At 33.2% G+C, this 21,148-nt stretch overlaps 1 pseudogene; it reads left to right on the forward strand.

Annotated features, from left to right (window-relative positions):
- The first annotated feature begins 18,419 nt into the window (after positions 1 to 18,419).
- LOC123000443 (glyceraldehyde-3-phosphate dehydrogenase-like) lies at positions 18,420 to 19,360 on the forward strand (annotated as a pseudogene).
- The last annotated feature ends 1,788 nt before the right edge of the window (positions 19,361 to 21,148 follow it).

A 21,148-nucleotide genomic window follows, 5' to 3' on the forward strand; every position in this document is an offset into this window, starting at 1 on the left:
CAAAACTTTCTGCTTATTAGTATTTGCTATTTTGAAGCTTTAATTTTGGTTACCATATAAATAAAATTGTTTAATAAATCAATTAGCTGGGAATCAAAAATCTTGGCTTTAAAATTGATTTCCTTTTTTTTTTCATAATATGTCTGAGTCCCTTAATCCATTAGCATCTAAAATTACACAAATACTAACATACTAATAGAAGATTTTTAGACAAGGGCTTTAAGGTTATCAGAATTGATAGAGCTGAAAAAAATCTTTAGTAGATTAAAATAATATTTCACATGGTACCCTCAAACAAATCAAAACATGTTAAATAGCTTTTATAAAACTACTTTTTACGGTTTTAATACAAACATGAATGTATATTTCTCTCTAGTTCCTTTAAATGGTTGATTAAGCCAGAAAAGTAGTATGGTATTTCAGACAAGTAATGCAGCAAGGTGCATTTTGTAGACTTTCTTACTGCTGGCAAATGAATAGCACAAAATGCTATGTATCATTAAAAATTATTGATAATCTCTAAAACCTATAATATCAAGTTTTATGGATGATTCCTCCTTATCACTATTAAAAATAATACTAATGCATATAATTTATAGGGTAACATGATTTCATTTCCAATTTAAGTAATACATTTTATTTCACATGATATATACCAAACTAATTTATAAATTTTATGGGTTTTTGTACTGGTTATATGACAGTGTTCAAATGTTATTTCCAGATGTTTTATCTGAAATATTGTCCAATCAATTGTTCTTTCAGTGGTCAAGGAGCTATTGCTAGAGATCTGACTCAAACACATTCCCTTTTGAAATATGATGGGTTGATTATTTCAAAATGAATTATACTTTCATAGCTGAAGACTTACTACTGAAACTGGGAGATCATAGGAGTTAAATTGGTATCTTATTAAACTGATGATTCCTGCTCCCCTGCCTCGTACTTGTGACTAATTTAATGGGGCTAGAGTGAAGATAAGAATTTAAGTTAACTGAAATCCAGGTGGTATTTGCTGGTAAGCCAGATTTGGGAATCACAGACTTAAAGGTCTCTATATAGTAATATATGTGTGTCATAAAAAAAAAAAAAGAAAAAAAAAAGAAAAGAAAAAAAAAAAAAGACCAATGAAGCCTGTTGTTGATGTCCTTCCTCAAAGCTAGGAGAAAGGAAGTGAACCATCCTTAGTGATCCTTTTTTTTTTTTTTTTTTTTTTTTAAGATTTTATTTATTTATTAGAGAGAGAGAGCACAAGCAGGGGGAGCGGCAGGCAGAGGGAGAGGGAGAAGCAGGCTCCCCGCTGAGCAAGGACCCCGGATGCAGGGCTGGATCCCAGGACACTGGGATCATGACCTGAGCTGAAGGCAGACGCTTAACTGACTGAGTCACCTAGGTGTCCCCTTTCCTTGATGTTCTTGTTATGAGTATATGGCTCTGAGAGGAAAGATGCCATTTTGAGTTTGAAAACAAGCAAAAGAACCACTTTGGATGAAAATATATTGCATTCTAAGGATTCAAAAGCAGAGCCTAATGAAGACTTTTGAAGACAAAAACACTAAAATGATTATGTTGTTCTTAACATACGTAACTCAAAGTAAAAATATTTAATATTATAAATATAAGATTATTTAAGTATGTTCTAACCTTTCCAATGTTGACTTCATTAATGTGTCTTGAAATATCAAATTTAAAACTATTAAAATATTATAATGGCTTTTCATTGAATGCCTGGGGCCATAATTTCTTAAATATATCTTTCTAGTCCTCTTCCTATTCTGTTCATTGACTCTAATAACCCATGTATTAGAGCTCCTGAAGTTGCCCTAAAACTCACTGATTCTCTGTATATTTCATTTATTTTTTGACTCATTTTTCTCTTAGTTTCGTTTTGCATAGTTTCTATTACTGTGTCTTCAAATTCACTAATCTTTTCCTCTGCAATGCCAAATCTGTCATGAATTCCCTCCAGTAACATTTTCATCTCACCACGGTAGCTTTTACCTCTCAATTTTGAATATTTTTTGTCTTCTACATTCTGTAAAATATGTTCAATCTTTCTTCTAACTTTTTGAACTAATAGAACACTGTATACTAATTGGTTTGATATCCCTTTCTACTCTTTCTAAACCCTTCTTATTTCATCATTAGTTTGGTTAATTCACTTTTCTCCTCATTGTTTTGGGTAGTTTCCTGTTTTTTGTATGCTGAGTGATCTTTGATTGGATGCCAGACATAGTGAATTTTATTTTGCTGGGTGCTGGATATTTTTTATTACTTTTCTTCTTGAGCTTTGATCTAGGATGCATTTAATTACATGGAAACTGCTATGCCATTGCCTTTAAGATTTTTCACTGTGTACTGAAGAAGTATTTTATCTGGACCTGATTAATCTTAACTATTGGATAAAATCTTTCTGAGTACTCTGCCCAGTATGTTGTAAAATATGAGGTTTTCCAGCCAAAATAATGGGAACAGGGTCTATTCTTGACCCTGTTTGAGCCCTGTATACTGTTCTCTTTAAGCCTTTCTGGTGCTCTTTCCCCAGCCTAAGTAATTTTCCCACCCAGTTGCACTCATCAGTACTCTATTGACTATATCAAAAGGGCATCTGCAGATCTCTGGAGTGTTCTCAGCGCAGCTCTCCATCTCTAGTATCCTTCCCTGAGAATTTGTTGCTTGTGTTCTCCTTTTCTGTCCCGTGCCCTGGAAACTCTTTCAAGGTAGTAAGCTGCAGCTATTGTAGAATTTATCTTACAAATTTCCCAGGTTCAGAAATCACTGCCATTGGCCAATCTTAAAAACTATTGCTTCATATATTTTGTCTGCTTTTTAGTTGTTTTAGACAGGAAGTATATCTCACCCTGATTATGATATATTGGCCCTGAATACAATTTTTTGAATAAAGAGTAACAAAAAAGAGCAATAGGAAAGATAAACTCTATAGATTAATCTTTAAAATATACTGACTGTATAAAAGTAAAAATATTGTGCAGGAGAGTTTGAAAAATACAGAAAATTGTTAAAACATGAAATAAAAGGACATGCATGTCAAAAAGGTTCTTTAATGGAGTTAAAAGTGTTCTTATGTCCTTTTATTATCTGGGGAGATGTAAATGTGTCATTAATATTAGAATAATAATAATAATAATAATAATAATAATTCATAAGGCAATGATGCATGTCATAATCTAGTCCAGAATAACATCTTAAAAACATAAAACTATATATAAATTCCAAAGTAACAGGAAAAAATGTAATAAAAATCATCTAGTTAATGCAAAGAAAGGCAAAGACAGAAGAAAAAACAGCACAGAAAAAGCACATCAATTAAAGCAGAGAAATGTGGTGGATTTAAAAAATTATACTAGTAACAGTAAATATATTTGTACTTCATATTTCAATTAAAACACCAATATAGCCACACTGAATTATAAATTAAAAAAGAAACAAGTAACATGACTCGACTGCCTTCTGCATATAAGATACCTATCTAAAGTATCAGAACACTAACTGGATGAAAAAAAAAGTTTGGAAAAGATATAACCTGAAAATACTAACAAAAGAAACATAGTAAAGTTATACTAATATCAGAGTGAACATCAAGACAAAAAGCATTATTGGAAATAAAGAAGGATATTTCACTATGATAAAAAGTTTCACCAAAATAAAACAATTCTAAATTATTATGCATATTTCACTAACATGGCCTTCATAAATAAAAAGCAAACATCAAAGAGTCTACTAGAAAATAACTGATAAGTAGAAAATTATGCTAGGACCTTTTGACACATATTCCTCAGAAAGTTAATGAAAATAGGGAAAAAAAATTAAGAGCAGATAAGAGTTTAAAAATGTGGTTAACAATCTGATTTAATATCAATATAGGGAATTCTAACCAACTACAGAAAACTCAATCCTTTCAAGCACATCAGATAATTAAAAAAAAAAAAAATCCTCATATACGCTACTATAAACATGCCTCAAATTTTAAAGACTGACATTTGGTTGGATAAACTAGAGAAACAGTTGAAAAGCAGATATCATGGAAACCCTTATATGTTTGCTTTGAAATATGCTTTTAAATAACAGATGGACTAAAGGAAAGATACAATTGAAATTAGTAATCAATTTAAACTGAATGATTAAAAAATAAGCATCAAAAATTGTGGAATATAAAACTACAGCTTGCTTAGAGAGAAAGGTATTACTCAAATCCAGTATTAAAAAACATTAAAACAAAAAACAGCAAAATAGTAGATGCATAAGTTGATTATTTTAAAGGAATGCACATTTAAAAACACTTCTATTATTCAATTTAATTTCCAAGATGAACAAAAATTTTTAAAAATTATATCATTCTCTCTATATATACATAAAAAGCATGTCAAAAAAATTGAACAGTCTTCATGAGTAAAAACAAGGGTTAGCAAAATAGAAGGTTATACTTAGGCATTATATTTGATAGTAAAAATGTAAAAACTTTCTATATGAGATTAGGAAAACACAATTGTCTATGTTGTCCAGATATGTGTCCAGATAAGAGAGACAAAGTTAATAAATTTAGTGGTTTTTCACAAATACATTTTAATTTTTAAAGCAAGTTTGAAAAATTCTGCTCTCAATTATATCTTTTCACTGGGAATGAATTTTAATATATTTCATCATTTTACCTTCCTTTTTGTGATTTTGTCTGTTGTATGTTTTTATACTCTTTTACATTAATTAATACAATCATTAAAATATATGAATTATAAAAAACTACATTTGAGTAATCCACTATTTTCTGGTATAAAAGCTTACAGATTATTTTATCAATTTTTAAATTTCCATTTGAATTTATTTTGTATTTTATTTACGGATTTTAAAATAATTTTAATCAGAATTTGTCTTCTTTTCAGTTTGTAAAAACCTTTCACATCAATGAGAAATCAGATATATGAGAAAAGAAATTAAGTTAAAATGTAAATTTGTATTATTTTACTAATATTATTCTACTAACAAAACCTTTAAGTAGTGAAACTTGAAGGAAAACTTACTCATTTAGAAGGTATCATTAATTAACATACATTTCAAAAAGATTTTATAAACTACATTAATGATATAAATCACATTATAAAATAATTTCAAATATAATATGATATACATGTAAAAAGACAAAATACTGGTCAAGGATCTTTTTTTCTTTGTTCATATTGATTATAAGCATATCTAGAAACTATACCATAATTAGGAAAAGACAGTTTTGCCTTTATGGAAGATTTTTAAAATTGTTACCTTCCAGAAGATGGAATTATATTTTATATGTCACTGCATAAATTTCTATAATGATTTAATCAATAAAATATAACATTTGTTTAAACATAACACATTACCCAAAATAAAAGACTGGTATATAATTAAAGTGCTAAACATAGAATTTACCTCACAATGCTAACCATTTTATAGTCCTTTAGTAACTAAAAAAGCAAAGAAAAATTGTACAAAATAACTTGTTCATGAGAAGTGATTTTTGATTAAATGTTAAGTGTCATAATTTGTTTTGATTACATACATAAAGCTGCTTATAATCAAAACATATTTCATACTACCCTGTTTATAATGACTACTAATGACTGGTCCTGAATTCTGGAATGTCATCATTTGACATGAGTTCTAAGTATAAATGAACAGAAACTGAAGATGACAATTCTGTAATAAGGTTATTTACAAATTTTCCTAATGATAATTAATCAGAGACTTTAATCAAGGCATCTTGACATTTTTGGTGTGTATTTTTAGAATTAATAAAAAAAATCATGTGATACTCTGTCTCTTTATATAGTCAGAATATTTATTCATGCAACATTTACTAAAAAGATTACTACCTAGTAATCTTGTTCCTACTAGGTATCTTTAAGTGTGAATGAGGAAAAGAAAATGATTGATTGTCTTAAGAGAAATTAAAATCTAGTAGTGGAGATTATACAACAATATCCAAATTATTACTAACAACTATAATCTAATAGGCAGTATACAAATGACAAACATTTTAAAGAGATTGATATGAAAGGATAATTACTTCCTGCTCAGGAAATCAGGGAATAGTTTGGAATAGTTTACATTTGTGTTCATTGAAAATGCAAGATGTGAACAAATTAGGGAAATGTAAAATCTAATTGAAAGAAACAAAGCAGAAGAATTGCATACTTTCTAGAAAATATCTATGTAGATGGATGCTAATAAGAGAAATGACATAAAAGATAATTTGCTTAACTATAGTAGATCCTGACTGTTGGGATAATCTCTCTAAATATTGTGTAATTGTGTATTGGGTAACCTCTCTAAATATTGTGGAATATAAAGGAGATGAGAAATGATGATTTTATTTAATAAAATATTAGTTTTGTTTAATTATCCTCGTATCAGTAGCCTCTCTGTGAATTATACACAGAGACTAATTACTTAGTGTTTATTTGCAGGTTGACTTCTGCCTAACAACTTTTAAATTCTGCCTTTTGCCAACAAACGGGTAGCGTTTCCAGACATGATAATTTACAGGGAATATTAAAACACACTGTTAGACTATTTACAAAGGGCAATGGAAAATTTCTACTTTTTGCTTTCGAATTTTCATACCCAAGAAGTGCAGTTTTAACATAAGAGTTACTTATTTCAGTCAACAGAGAGATCCAGGGGCAACTTTGAATTACATTTTTATCACTACCTTTTTATACTTGAATAATTTAACAAGTAGTTCAAATTTTACAATACTTTTCAAAACTACCTCTAGGTTCTTGCATTTCTAATCAACTTTTATCCTGAAATATTTGTAATTTCTCTTAAGTTTCTGACGCTTTCCACATTTTGCCCAGAAAGATTTGGAGAAAATATTTCCTTTTTCTCCCTGTAATTTTGTTCAATTTAAGCTTATGAGAAGTAACTTCAATTTTGATTTTTTTATGAGACCTCATGAAAAATACAGTAAGGGCTATAATTTTAAGAATTGACTAGAAATAACATTCCTATATTTGTACAAATAAGAGATCAATAAGTAGATTTGCATATATGAATCCCTCTACCTACTATCTATTACCAATCTTCTTGCCACCCATTCTCCTTTTCCATATTTCAAACAATGTAACAGCTTCAGGAAAGCCTTTTAATTCTCAACACTCTATCTAGATTAAATGTCCTCTCTTAATAAGCACTATAAGTATCTCTATCCTTATCCTTCTAGAACAAAAGTTTAGCATGGCTGCCTTACTCTGTAAATCCACAGGCTAGAAAATTCAAGTTAAAAGGACAATACGTAAGGTATAAATTTGGCATGAAAAGAGAGAGTGGGAAAGATGTTCCATATATTTGGGAAGAACTGGTGTTACTGAAATAGATTAAACTGAAACTCAATAATCGGCTGTTCTATCTTAGACACCCAGGATTACTGGGATACACAAACTGTTTAGACCCAGAGGCTGTGTGATGCAGATGCCATTCAAATATGCATGGCCCACTTCCTATGGACTGTTGGCTCTTCATGCCTTTTCAATCCCTAGGTCAATAACAAACTGTTTTAAATTTGACTTTGGAAAAGAAGAGCCCTTCTTGGTATAACTTAAATACTTACCAGCTTATTTCATAAGGTTTTCACACAGTAAATACTAACTATATGAAATGATCGGCACTTTTTATTTTTTACTTGTGGTAATGAGAATTTAGTATTAAAACAATGTCCCAGCATTCCCCGAGGAGTTTAGACTCTAATAGAATACACTGAATTCAGGATAGATTAATAAGAATGCTGTTCAATCACATAGCATTGCTCTGCTTACTTCTTGAGCTAAGATAGTTATTCAAGTCTATCTAGAAAACATATTTTCTATTTTTATGGATTTTCCTCACACACAGAACTTCTAGTGAATATGGTTCTGATAATTGCTTCCATTAAACCAATTTAGAAACCATATATTTTATGTACGAATAAGAAAGGAAGCAAATTAGATTCAGATGCATACTGTGCTAAGTTCTGTGGCTACATATGGAAATTAAGGAGTACTGAGAAATACTACTTTCTTTTGGATGCCATTGTCAATTGTGTGACTCTGCTAACAAAACAACAGTAGGAAAAATTTGGCTTCACATTTTGAACAACAGCAACACAGTGGTCTCTTATTGAACAAACTGCAGGAACAACGTTGTACTGTAAATATTTTCTGAAACCACAATTTATTTTCTTTCCCTGAAAGATGTTTACAGCTTCTCTTGCAAGTCACTTTACACTATTAAAAAGAAAATAAAGTTCAAACTTTGTAATCTGACTGAAGTAGGACAGAAACACACACACACACACACACACACACACACAACTAAATTTCTTATCCTTATTTAAGAACTTTAGATTTATATTTGAAATTTAGTAATTTGAAGGTATTTCTTTTCCTATCATTCCTTTTCTTTGGCCCTAATCATCCTCCTTATTGTTACTTTAAACAAAAAATGTTTTAGAAAACTAGACATCAGAATCTCAAATGAAAGAAAAGGTATTATTTCACGTAATTCTGAGGTCTTATCTATAACTAAAGTTCTCCCTCATTTCAAAAAAGTGAGTACAAGTGCAATAGAATTATGCTAATATTTAGGGAAATTTGGAGAACAAAGAAGGAGAGAGTATCTCAATGGTGTTTGTGTCCCTGTGCTTAGTTGTATCTGATGTCCAGCTTTATCTTTGCCTTTCTGGTAGTTTGTTGATGCTTTCCTTTGATTCCATGAAACAATACATTTCTTTTTGTTATTGTTGTTCAAATTAATTTGAGTTGGGTTTTGTCACTTGTGACCAAGAATCATAAGGGATAAACTAAAATATCTGCATTTTATATTAAAGACAGGTGAAATATTTGCTGGTAAAATACCTGATTAAGAACAGCATAATAAACTTTTAGCTTAAAAAGGAACCTAGATGTACCATGAAGTGTAGCTTAAAGAAGACATAACTAGTTGATCAGTTAAATTTGATGGAATAATTAAGAGAAGTAGAGCAGTAGAAGCAAGGCCATGACAGCAGGGATAAATAGGAAGAGGCAGAGCCTGGAAATATTTAAATCAGAGAGTCCAGAAAAGTTGATGCCAAGTTGACTGGGATGAAGCAGAGAGTGTGAGTGACTTCTTATCTGTCAAAGACTTTGGCATGCAGAAGAATGACAGTACTGTACATCAAATCTCAGGTTGGAAAAGATTATTTTCGAGAGTATATGATGATTCTTATTTTGTTTAGGATCTTATGAGATTTCCAATTACTACCAGTATTTCCAACTTCTACCACTAGAAATATCCAGTAGATAGTTATTTGGTTCATGAAAACAGGAAAATAGATTACCTTGGGATTTAAATTTTGGTTCAACTGTCTTATACATAGTACTTGAAAGATTTGAAGTATACGGATTCATCCTGAATTGGTGAAGGAGAGAGAAAAGAAACAGAACTTTGAATAACAGCTATGTTTATGGAACAAGTAGGAAAAAAAAAAAACAGGGAGGTTAGAGATGTAGAAAAATGTGTATTTAGTGATATTTTGGAAATCAAAGAGTGGTTTGTTACAGGCGTAAATGACCTGTAGATAAAAAAGTAATACCCAAATTAGTAAGGGTTAAAGAAATTTATATAGTCATGGTAGTAAGATCCAGACTACAAATAGCACAGACACTGTACTAGAAGATGAAAGGTCTCACTTTTTGTCCTCGCTTTGACTTTAACCAATGGCATGATATCGAACAAGCCTCTTATTCTGAGACTGATTGTTATTACAGGATGACCTCGCAGACTTTAAGATTTATTCTAACTTTAAATTACAATGACTCCTCTGTTATTTCGCCAAAATACATCACACTAGAGAACTGTAACATTATTTGAATATTAAATCTTTATTATAACACAGGCTAATCTTTAGCCCCCTACTAATTTAGTCAACAATAATTTTCTTTGCCTGTTATGAAGTAGCCCAGCGCCAGATAACTGGGAATAGAGGAAGGAACAAATACATTTTCTGGGTTTATACTCCTTAGTATCTGGAGGGAGATAATGACAATAAGTTAATAATCATACAAATAACATTAAAGTAAAAGTGGTATAAATGAAAATTACTCAGAACAATGTGACATGCAAAGTCATAACAGGACATAATCTATAATAGGGTGAAGAATAAAGTAATACTTGATCAAACATTTGGTCAGAAAATGGGTAAGAATATACTATGTGAAGAAGTTGAAAGAGAGAAGGTACTGGGGTAGTAAGAGATACAAGAGGCAGTAATGGTATGACCAAAACAAAGTGAACAAAATGAATGTAGCTTGAAAAAGATGGGGAGATATTCAGGGACAAGGACAAGCAAAAGTCTAGCAGTCATGCTGAGGCTTTTTAATATCACCCTCAGTTTATCACAAAACCATTGAAGGATTTTAAAACCAAAAATAATGTAATCTGATTTTCTTTCTTTTTATTGAAGTATAGTTGAAACACAATGTTACAACAGTTTCAGGTACACAACATAATGGTTGGACAACTCCATATATTAGGCTATGCTGGCCACAAATATAACTACTATGGTCCCCGCACAACACTATTATAATACCACTGACCCCGGTTACTAAAATACAGAATATCTGAGGAACGTAAGAGAATGTTGAAAAAGGTATTGTCAGGCTAGTGAAGTAGTAGAGATAAGAAATGATGACAGTTAGGAGTAATGTGATAACAATGACAATGGGGAAAATAAGACCACTTGAGACACAAGCAGAATAAAAAGAAAATAGCACAACTTGGTGATAGGTTGGATGCAGGCAGTTTGTATGAGAAAAATTTTAATGATGACACCCAGATTTCTAGTCTGAGACACATGTAAAATGGAAACGTCATCTATTATGATTGGGAACATTAGGGGAGGATCAAATTTAGAGGAGAAGATCATAAGTTGAGCTTTGAACACATTAAATTTGAGATGTTAATTGGACCTTGTCAATTTTTTTTTGCTTCTTTATTTTTCCTAAATATATTGCTTTAACACTTATAATTGTTGCACTTCATTCTTCTTGTATTTTTTCATTAATTTGATATCCTGAACTTTGGAAAATTAACCTTATACAACCCATAATTTAATGTGCATTTTTTGAAACTATTTTTTATTTTTAAATTTCACAGATAAGAAAGATGACATATGAATCATGGAACTTTACATCAAAAACTAGGGAGGTACTGTATGGTGACTAACATAATAAAAAATATTATTATTGGAAAAAAAAAGAAAGATGACATACATCTAAATATAGTCTTCAAAACTAAGGATATATATCCTGAAACTAAATGGAAATTATACAAATCCTGAGGATTTGGGGCTGATATTAAAAGAACATGAATGTGGAAAACGTGTATTTGTTAGCATCATGAAAAAAAGCAGAATAGTAACAGTTATACTATCAAATACTATCTGAAAGTAACTTCATGTAATTCCATATACAGTTAAATTAATTTTTGAAAGGAATTCTTCCAGTTCATAGAATTGTAGAGTAAATCAAAATCCATATATAAATCTTAATATATTTAGGACTTATCCTCACAACCAAAAATAGCTTAGTTTCTCTACTGGTCTGCTAGTTTAGTTTTAGTTTTTATTCTGTTGTTTTTGTTTCCCTTGGTATACAATCAAAATTTGTAATCCAAATTTGAGCTGAATTTGTTTCAAGTTTTTGCTTTATTTTCTCCATCAGACACAAAACTGTTTATTCAACACAATACTGCAAGTTGCTGGTATGTTGAATACATTGGATACTGGCTTGTACAAGCCTTAGGGTTTGTTTTGATTTCAACATTTGGTCTCCTGGTTGAAAGTCAAATAAAAATAAAATTAGATTTAGTTTTATTGTTGTGAAGCTTTCTCAATCTTCTTTATCTCAGGCCCTGTCCTACCTTGTCTGTGTGTATATTTGTATTAGTTGAGTGCCAGAAGCTAAATTAAAAAAAAAGAAGTAAAAATTTAATTGCTTTATTGTGTCTATCTGTTTCAATTATCTTGAATCTCTACTGCATGTTGTTAGTTGAAGGAAAGTGCTATCATTTTTTCTGTTTTTTTTTCTCACCTCTATACCTCAGATGAGTATTGAGATTGAAATAAACACCAGCCAAAAAGAGCAGTTAATATAAATGATGAAACTCACGGCGTGCCCTGCCTTATTCAAGAAAATTGCTAACGCATGACACTGATACACTGGGACAGGAATAGTGAAAGTGCAGAAGGAATACAAAACACTGGAATAAAAAGAAGAGGAAAAAAAAATTAAAATGAAGAATGTTAAAGCAATGAGTATGGTGCCTGATAGAGTTCATTGAAATTAGCAAGGTCAAATAAAATGATGCCAGTTAAAAATTGATAAATGTGGGAAATCATATCATTTAGAAAATACACCATTAAACATCCAGAAAAGCCACCAAATCCTGCTATGTTTTACTGCCAAACACAGTCCTTTGTATTATTCTGACGACCTGATTTGGGGGACCAAAAAAAAAAAAAAAATACTATTTAAGTCTAGAAAAAAACCTGACATCCATTTTTCTCAACAATTTAATTGGTAAGACTTTACTTTTATTTTTCCAGTAAACAAAAATGTCAGAAAATGTCCCAGATTATTCTCCTTCACAGAATGAAATAAAATATGCTCCTTCAGAGTTTGACAAAAATGGACTCTGGGCTTTTTGTTCAATGGGGAAGATTGAGATAGTTTGAAACTATCTATAGTTTCGAACTATCTACCATGAAAATATATTAGTTACTGAAAATCTGTTTTCATTCTACCAACACTCATTACTCACTCTCTCCATGTAGGAAAAACAGGCTATTGCAGTGCTATGAGAGCACGGCATGAACATCACAAGTTGACTTCCAGTGATTGACAACCTTGTAGAATTCCCTCTTTTTGAGTGTAGGTGGTTCTTATGACTTGCTTCTAGCCAACAGAATATGGCAAAAGTGTAGAGATGCCACTGCCTTGATGAGGTTATATTATATGGCAAAGATGATGGTATTAGAGTCATATTAATGTGTGTGTGTGTATCCACTAGAGATGCTCTTCTGTTGGCCTTGAAGAAACAATCAAACTGTATGCTACCAGAAGGAGACAGCAGTGTGTGTGGCAAGAAAATCACTGTAGGATGCTTCTAGGAGCTCAGGGTGGCCTCTAGACAATAGCCAATAAGGAGACATGCTTTTGGTCATACAACCACAGGGAAATAAGTTCTGCCAATGGAACGAACTTGGAAGTGGATTTTTCCTCAATACAGCCTCCAAATGAGAACAGAATCTGAACAACAGCATAATTTCAGCCTGTGAGACCAGGAACACAAGACTTAACTAAATCTTGATTAGAATTCTGACCACAGAAAATTTAAGATAATATGCTGTTTTAAGCTGCTAAATGTGTGGTAAATCTGTTATATAGCAATAAAAAAATTAATTCAGAGTATATTAGTAAACTAACATGGTTCTTGGAAATAACTATACACTAAAAAATGTTTATATGCTGAAGTATTTTTGTGACTCTTTTATCACTTGGGAAGCTACATATACTCACTTTACTGTAAACCAAGATTGATTAATAAAATCTGTTGTTTGCATCTCCTATAAAGTTCTCATTAATTAGTGGGTTTCCTAAGATACCCTTTATACAGCATTGATTTTTAGTTCTCCTAAAAATCATTATTCTCCTTTTTTTTCTTTATAGAAATACTGATAATGTGGTTTGCTGGGATTGTAGTATGATGATATTTGGCTAATTGACTGAAGAATAATGGAATCCTGATATAGAATACATGTTATCACTATCTACAAAGTTTTAGTGGAAACAAAGATTATACTTTCTTACTGACTTTGGCTTTGATTGCAGAACCCTACACAGAGAATCCTAAGTGGGCTGGGATATTTTAAGGATGGAGGCTCATTTTTAAGGAAAACTATGAATCATATTTCATAAGTAATATTACTTTAAAAATGCATATTGTGATTATAATGGACCATTTTTCAAAGGCTGAATTTTAAAATGATTTTGGGTGGATTAAGTGGAGGATTTGCAAGATAGGAGTGTGCATGCCTCATTCACTTAGGTTTTTTTTTACTATTTTGTTGACAACTCTTTTTTTTTTTAAGTTTTGATTTAACTAACTCTCTTATTTTTAAGTTTTGATTTAAATTCCAGTTAGTTAACATACAGTGTTATATTAGTTTCAGGTGTACAATATAGTAATTCAACACTTCCATACATCACCCTGTGCTCATCACAACAAGTGAACTCCTTAATCCCCATCACCTATTTAACCCATCCCCCTACCCTCCAACCCTCTGGTAATCACCTCTTACTCTTAAGGAAAGAACAATTTGTGCCTCTCCAACTTGTTGTGGAACTGTACATCATAGATAAGGTGATAAAAAAATATGCTTTCTTATTTTTTTAAGATTTTATTTATAAAATAAAAAATAAAATAAAATAAATCATATTTGAGAGAGAGCGCCATGCACAAGAGCAAGTGTGAGCAGGGAAGGAGCAGAGGAGAAAGAATAGAAGGGGAGAGAGAAGGACAAGCAGACTCTGCACTAAGCCTGGAACCCAAAGCGCAGGGCAGATGCCAGGACCCTGAGATCATGACCTGAGCTGCAACAGGGTTGTATGCTTACCCAACTGAGCCTCAGATGCCCCTATGCTTTCTTATTGATAAGGGACCTGAACTAGTAGTATTTTCATTTTTAAGAACTATTACTTGACCTGAAATCCACTAAACTATTAATTCCAGTAAATTAAACACATAGTTATTGATTTCCTTATGTGTTAGGCATTCTACTATATGCTGGTAATGTACAGATGAGGGTAATATGTCCTCTGTCCACAGGCACCTATAGTCCCATATGCATGCCTTACTATAACACATAACTAAATAAGGAATATAAAAACATAGGTCAATCAAATAGATATTTGGGTATATAGGAAACATTATTTTTTTATGGAAACTATGAAATACAGGTTATTTTTGAGTTTCATCTTAAAGTATTAGTAGGCATTTGCTAGAGAGAGAAGGGAAGGACATGCAGATGGAAAATTAGCAACCAAATGAGCACATGCGATCAGCAGGTCTAGTGAACTGGCAGGAAATAGGGTGGGAAATGTAGGTTGCAGAACTTGGAAATATTTAAAGGCTATGCATCCTAACGTTGTTAATGAGCATTCACTTGATGGAGGAAAATAATTTTGGTATGTTAGAGCCAGCTCAAGCCAGCTAGCACAGGATTAAAAGGGGAAATTGTGTATATAACTTCCCAATTCCAAGCTCGGTGACATGACATGACATTGGTGGCCTGAAATTGGCTATACTGGAAGTATCTACCTATCCTGTAGAAATCAGCAAATCCTACCAAACAGGACTTTATCAGAAAGATAGTAATAAAACACTTACCAACATAGTATAGTAGACACACATCATACTTATTCATTAACTTAAATATTCAAGAAGTGTTTATGGAGCATGTTCTGTGTGTCAGCACCATCTTGAGGATAAAGTTTGGGAAAAAATAAAATGTTCCTTCTCTAGTGCAGTAATAAATAACCAAATATTTCACTAAAATTATTATAGGTATCGATAAGTGAGATGAGATTTAAAAAAAAAGAACTAAATAATGGATGAACTAGAGCAACTGGGTTTTGGTGAAGGGCTGCTAACTTAGGCTTACAAGAAAAGGCCTCTTTAAATCAGTGATATTTTAGCTGAGGCCTAAATGTTGAGAAAGTAAATTTGAAGTAAATCTGAATTTACTTCAACAGTTAGGCTGAGGCTTGAATGTTGAGAAAGTAAATATGAAGAAAATGTGAAGATTTGGCAACAATGCATTTAAAGCAGAGGAAATAGTAGCAAGTTCAGAGACTGTAGCAGGAATAATTTTTTTCCCCTAGATGAATGTGGCTAAAATACAGTGAACAATGGTAAGAACAAGAAAAACCAAAGACTGGGTATAGAAAGGTGACTAGGATCATGTCAAATCTTGTCTTACAGGTTAAGCATCCACACAGAAATGAATTAGATGTATATTAATTCATCTGTTCATCAATTTATTTGGCATATATTAGACACTTTTTACCATGCTAGATTATTTTTTTTTAAAAAGGAAAAAATGTAGTCTCTTCCATAAAGAATCCATAGTCTTTAGTGAGGGCATGATGAAGAAAGGATCAGGATATAACGGATCACAAACTGCATGGGAAGCTCAGGTTCCCCATCTTCACGTTCTATCATCCATCCCCTCCATGACTGATTTAGGAAGTACATTATTGTTTCTCTAGCTACATGTTCAAATCCTATAAGAGGTGCTAATAAACTAAAATTAAAATTATATTAATATTTTGGCCAGATGTACTCAAATTTTAACTCAGAAAATTTAACCCTAAGAAGTCTCCGAGAGAATATATATATATGCAGTCTGCTGACTGGAAAAATAAAGCTACCCCCCCCCATCTTATTAGTAAATTATGTTTTACTCCAGTCTATGTGCAGAATTATAGCAAAGCAATTATTTTCTTCCTATGCAAGTGATGTTTTAAAAATTTTGAATCAAAGTTGTCAAAAACATGCTTGTTTTACCAAGGTAAAGTCAAAGTTTTGGCTTTTATTATTCTGTAATGAGAAATGGTCTATGCTAGAAAATGAGGAAATAAGAGAGAGACATCTTATAATTAAGAAAAATTGTTTTTCAGAATGTGTTGAGCTATCTGGCCAGGAAGAGTAAACACAGCCTAGTCTCAAACATACAGTAGAAAAGAGAGAGAAGAAATTAAAAAGATAGATTCCTTAGCTCTCCCACAAGATATCTTTTAAATTATGGCTATTTAGGCTTCTGGGAGGAAAAAATCTAACACATAATAAAGGACAGGAGAAAACAGTGGCTCATCCCTCAACTTTGAGGAAGCAAGCAACACTTGCTTCCCTTCTGACTATCTTGAAGCAATACCACTTACCAAGTGGTGACTGGGGGGTGGTGGTTGGCAGGAGGGAAGATGGGAAAAAAGAGAAAGGGAGAATAGTAACAAAGATTACCATCATTTATCCACTCTACTTAAAAGCTCTGTCCACTAAACATGGCAATAAAATGTCTTTAAACCTGGCCAACCCAAAGAAATATCTCCTTCTTAGATATAGGGGAAAGTCAAGGGAACAGTCTTGAGTGACATCAAGAGTTAGAAAAAAAAAAAAATAGGGTGTTTGCAGCTCTGATATAAAGGTATGTACAGACTAAATCTATGAGTAAGGGGCAAAATAAGAAGATAAGCAAAAGTGTTCCAAAAGAATTGTGTACTTATATTTGATAATATATTTACATAAATTTGATTTTTACTAAATGGGCATTGGAAGAAGTAAATAATTTAAGAGGTGAATGGTCAGATGGGTGGTGGTTCTAGGATTCAAACTATCTTTTTATTTATCACAACTTTATTATGTAGAGCTGAGAAATGTGTTTAGAGCAGCTCTTTATTCTTTGATAATTTTTTTTGAGCCAACATTCTATTTACTACTGTTGGAACAGCTATCTGGAGGAACCACATGCCTCAATCATAAAGTAAATTCAAACAGAAGCATAATTTGGTGTCTTTTCCCACTTGAATGTAAACTCCATGTAGGTGGGCATTTTGTTATTGTTTTTCTTTCATATGTTCTACAAGGAGGGATAAAAGACATTAAATGGAATTCAATTAAAAAAAAAAAAAAAGGCCTGATGTTGTTTGGAGAAAATGCTATGATGCATATTAAGTGGTCTAAGTGTCATATATGATACAGGGAAAAGAGTGAGTTTTTTAATGCATTGAATTACGTTCTATTTTTTAATGAAACACTTTTACACACAATGCTATGGCACATTCTGTACATAAGTAAAGTTAGTTCTTATTAGCAATATATGTGTATATGTACATATGTAACTATGCATATAAATGTATATTTATAGATAAGTATGTACATATTTACATAAAATATACATATGCATATTTTGTGCATATTAAATTTAAATTACAAAATAATAAACTGTCTGAAACTGGATAGAAGATTTCAGTGAGATAAGAACTTTTTTCCTTCCTATTTGGTTTATTATATAGATTCTAAATCTGTATGGATATTTTTGGGTCCTAATTCTATTTCATGGGATGGTATTATAAAGAAAGGAATCCTATAGGTTTCATCTCAATGGTTCATTCTTATTCAACACTTATTACTGTGAACCAAATATATACCCACCACTTTGCTAGATATTAAATGAGTGAGAGAAAATGTCAATTAATTAAATATGGCTTAAAAATAAATGGTTGAATTCCTCCCTGTTTGATAGACAGCCACATCTTCTGGTGCAGTGCCAGTCATGTCCCCTAGATACAATGGTTCAGGTTGGAGTAAATGGATTTGGCTGTATTGGGCACCTGGTCACCAGGGCTGCTTTTAATTCTGGCAAAGTGGACATTGTTACCATCAATGACCCCTTCAATGACCTCAACTACATGGTCTATATGTTCCAATATGATTCCACCCATTGCAAATTCAGAAGCACAGTCAAGGCTGAGAACAGGAAAGTTGTCACCAATGGAATACATATCTCCATCTTCCAGGAGTGAGATCCCACCAACATCAAATGGGGTGATGCTGGTGCTGAGAATGTTGTGGAGTCCACTGGGGTCTTCACTACCAGAAGAAGGCTAGGGCTCACTTAAGAGATGGGACCATGAGGGCGCCTGGGTGGCGCAGTCGTTAAAGCGTCTGCCTTCGGCTCAGGGCGTGATCCCAGTGTGCCGGGATCGAGTCCCACATCGGGCTCCTCCGCTGTGAGCCTGCTTCTTCCTCTCCCACTCCCCCTGCTTGTGTTCGCTCTCTCGCTGGCTGTCTCTCTGTCACATAAATAAATAAAATCTTTAAAAAAAAAAAAAAGAGATGGGACCATGAGGGTCATCACCTCTGCCCCTTCTGCTGATGTCCCCATGTTTGTGGTGGACATAAATCATGAGAAGTATGACAACTCCCTCAACATTGTCAGCAATGCCTCCTGCACCATCAACTGGTTGGCCCCTCTGGCCAAGGTCATCCATGACAACTTTGGTATCATGGGGGGATTCATGACCATAGTCCATGCCATCACTGTCACCCACAGTCCATGGAAAGCTCCTCTGGGAAGCTGTGGTGTGATGGCCAAGGGGATGCCCAGAACATCCTCCCTGCTTCTACTGGTGCCACCAAGGCTGTAGGCAAGGTCATCCCTGAGCTGAATGGGTCTACATGGCCTCCAAGGAGTAAGAGTCCCCTGGACCACCAGCCCCAGCAAGAATAAAAGAAAGAAAGAGGCCCTCAGCTGCTGAGGAGTCCTTGCCCCAACTCATCCCCCAAGATACTGAGAATCTCCTGACCTATACAGTTTCCATCCCAGACCTCCTGAAGAAGAGGAGGGACTTGGGAAGCCCTACCTAGTCAAGTACCATCCATAAAGTATACTGTATGCAGCCAAAAAAATTTAAATGATAAAAAAATGAAAACAAATGGGTGAACCATAAAGTGCTAAGGTTTATTAGATAAGGCTATATATAAGATTCTATGGGATTGCAAGTAGATATTCAGAAGGCAGAAACTGATTTTTGTGAAGTAATTACAGAGAAGATGTACAGCTCAAAACTTAAAGAGTTTCCTTTACTTGCTCACAAGTAAAGGAAACCCTCAAAAAAGCCAAAAAAAAAAAAAAAGAAACCCTTAGAAACATAAACACAATGATATTCAGCATGCCTTGAGTGTTCTGAAAATTCATGTAACTTCAAGCTGCAATTCTAATGTCATCTTGGGTGATGAGGCAAGGTCTTGGGCACGTGCCAGGACAGTCAGATGAGAGATACCTGCATAAACCCATGGGTCTCAAATGATGACACACTCAGTGAACAAGTGATCCATAAAAGTCAACCCCACAGAAGTGGACAGTAAAGAAATGCATTTGCTCACATCTTGTTTCTAGGTAAAGGAGGAAAACGTCTCCACTGAGAAATGCAACCAGCCCTAACATAGACTGAATCCACACTACCTTCATGGCACAAAATCCTTCAGGACCAGATAAACTTGTCTTTACAACATTTTTGGTGGTATATTTAACATAGAGAATCAGTAATATGAGAGATTACTAGAATAAATGTGTCTAAGAAATTCCTTTGTAAAGGAGTCTGCTGGAAAATGTTATGAATCCTTGTCTAAGGGGCATATAGTTTTTAAGAAGTTAGGCTATTTCCTTGAAGGGGGATAGGAGATTCCTAACAGATATCCATTGGCTTCTACTGTGCTTTACTCACTGAGTTGAGACTGCCCTTAGCAATTATTTTACAGTATGAGATGTGGACCAAGTACATGAGAATCACTGAAGATAATTTCTTAAATTGCATACTTCTGTGCCCTATTCCAGGCCTGAGGATGTAAATTCTTAATATTAAAGTTTGATAAATTGGACCGCGCTGTGGGGCAAGCTTTGGAAAAGGCAACAAATGTTATTTTTATCATAAGCAACAGATATCTACAGGAAATATAGTGCCAAGCCTGAGAAGAAGATTTAAACTGTCATTAAAAAGTGCCCCTCATTTTAAGATGGGGGCAACAACAATTATTTAGAAGTTGCCTCTAAGCAGAATGTCATAAAAGAAAGAGCTGCTGGATCCTCTCAAACTTCACCCTTGGAGACAGCATGGAAATAAGAGGAGGGTAATAGACTCCAGAGCCAAATAACAACTATAAAATACACACAGCCAACAACGATAATGAAACCTCGGGAAACCCTCTAGAGAAGAGAATGCACCAAGATCTCTGTGTATGTGTGTGTGTGTTGGGGGAGAGGTAAATGATAGCCTACTGAGACAGAGGACCAGGCATCATAAATGGAGGAGAAGTGCTAAGACAGCTTTCCAGCTGTGCTCTTCTCTCTCACTCATGCCTTAGGGGCATGATTACTTGGCCCACAGACACTACAAATGGAGCAATAGGAGCCACAGCCTCTGAAGGCATTGCAACAGTGGGGAGTTGGGATGTGGCTGGGTTGAGAAGCATTTTAACAAGTGCAGTTCATCTGCCAGACCCTGGTATTTCCCTTTCT

This window comes from Ursus arctos, unplaced genomic scaffold (genome assembly GCF_023065955.2).
Source record: "Ursus arctos isolate Adak ecotype North America unplaced genomic scaffold, UrsArc2.0 scaffold_1, whole genome shotgun sequence".
NCBI classification, from domain to species: Eukaryota; Metazoa; Chordata; class Mammalia; order Carnivora; family Ursidae; genus Ursus; species Ursus arctos.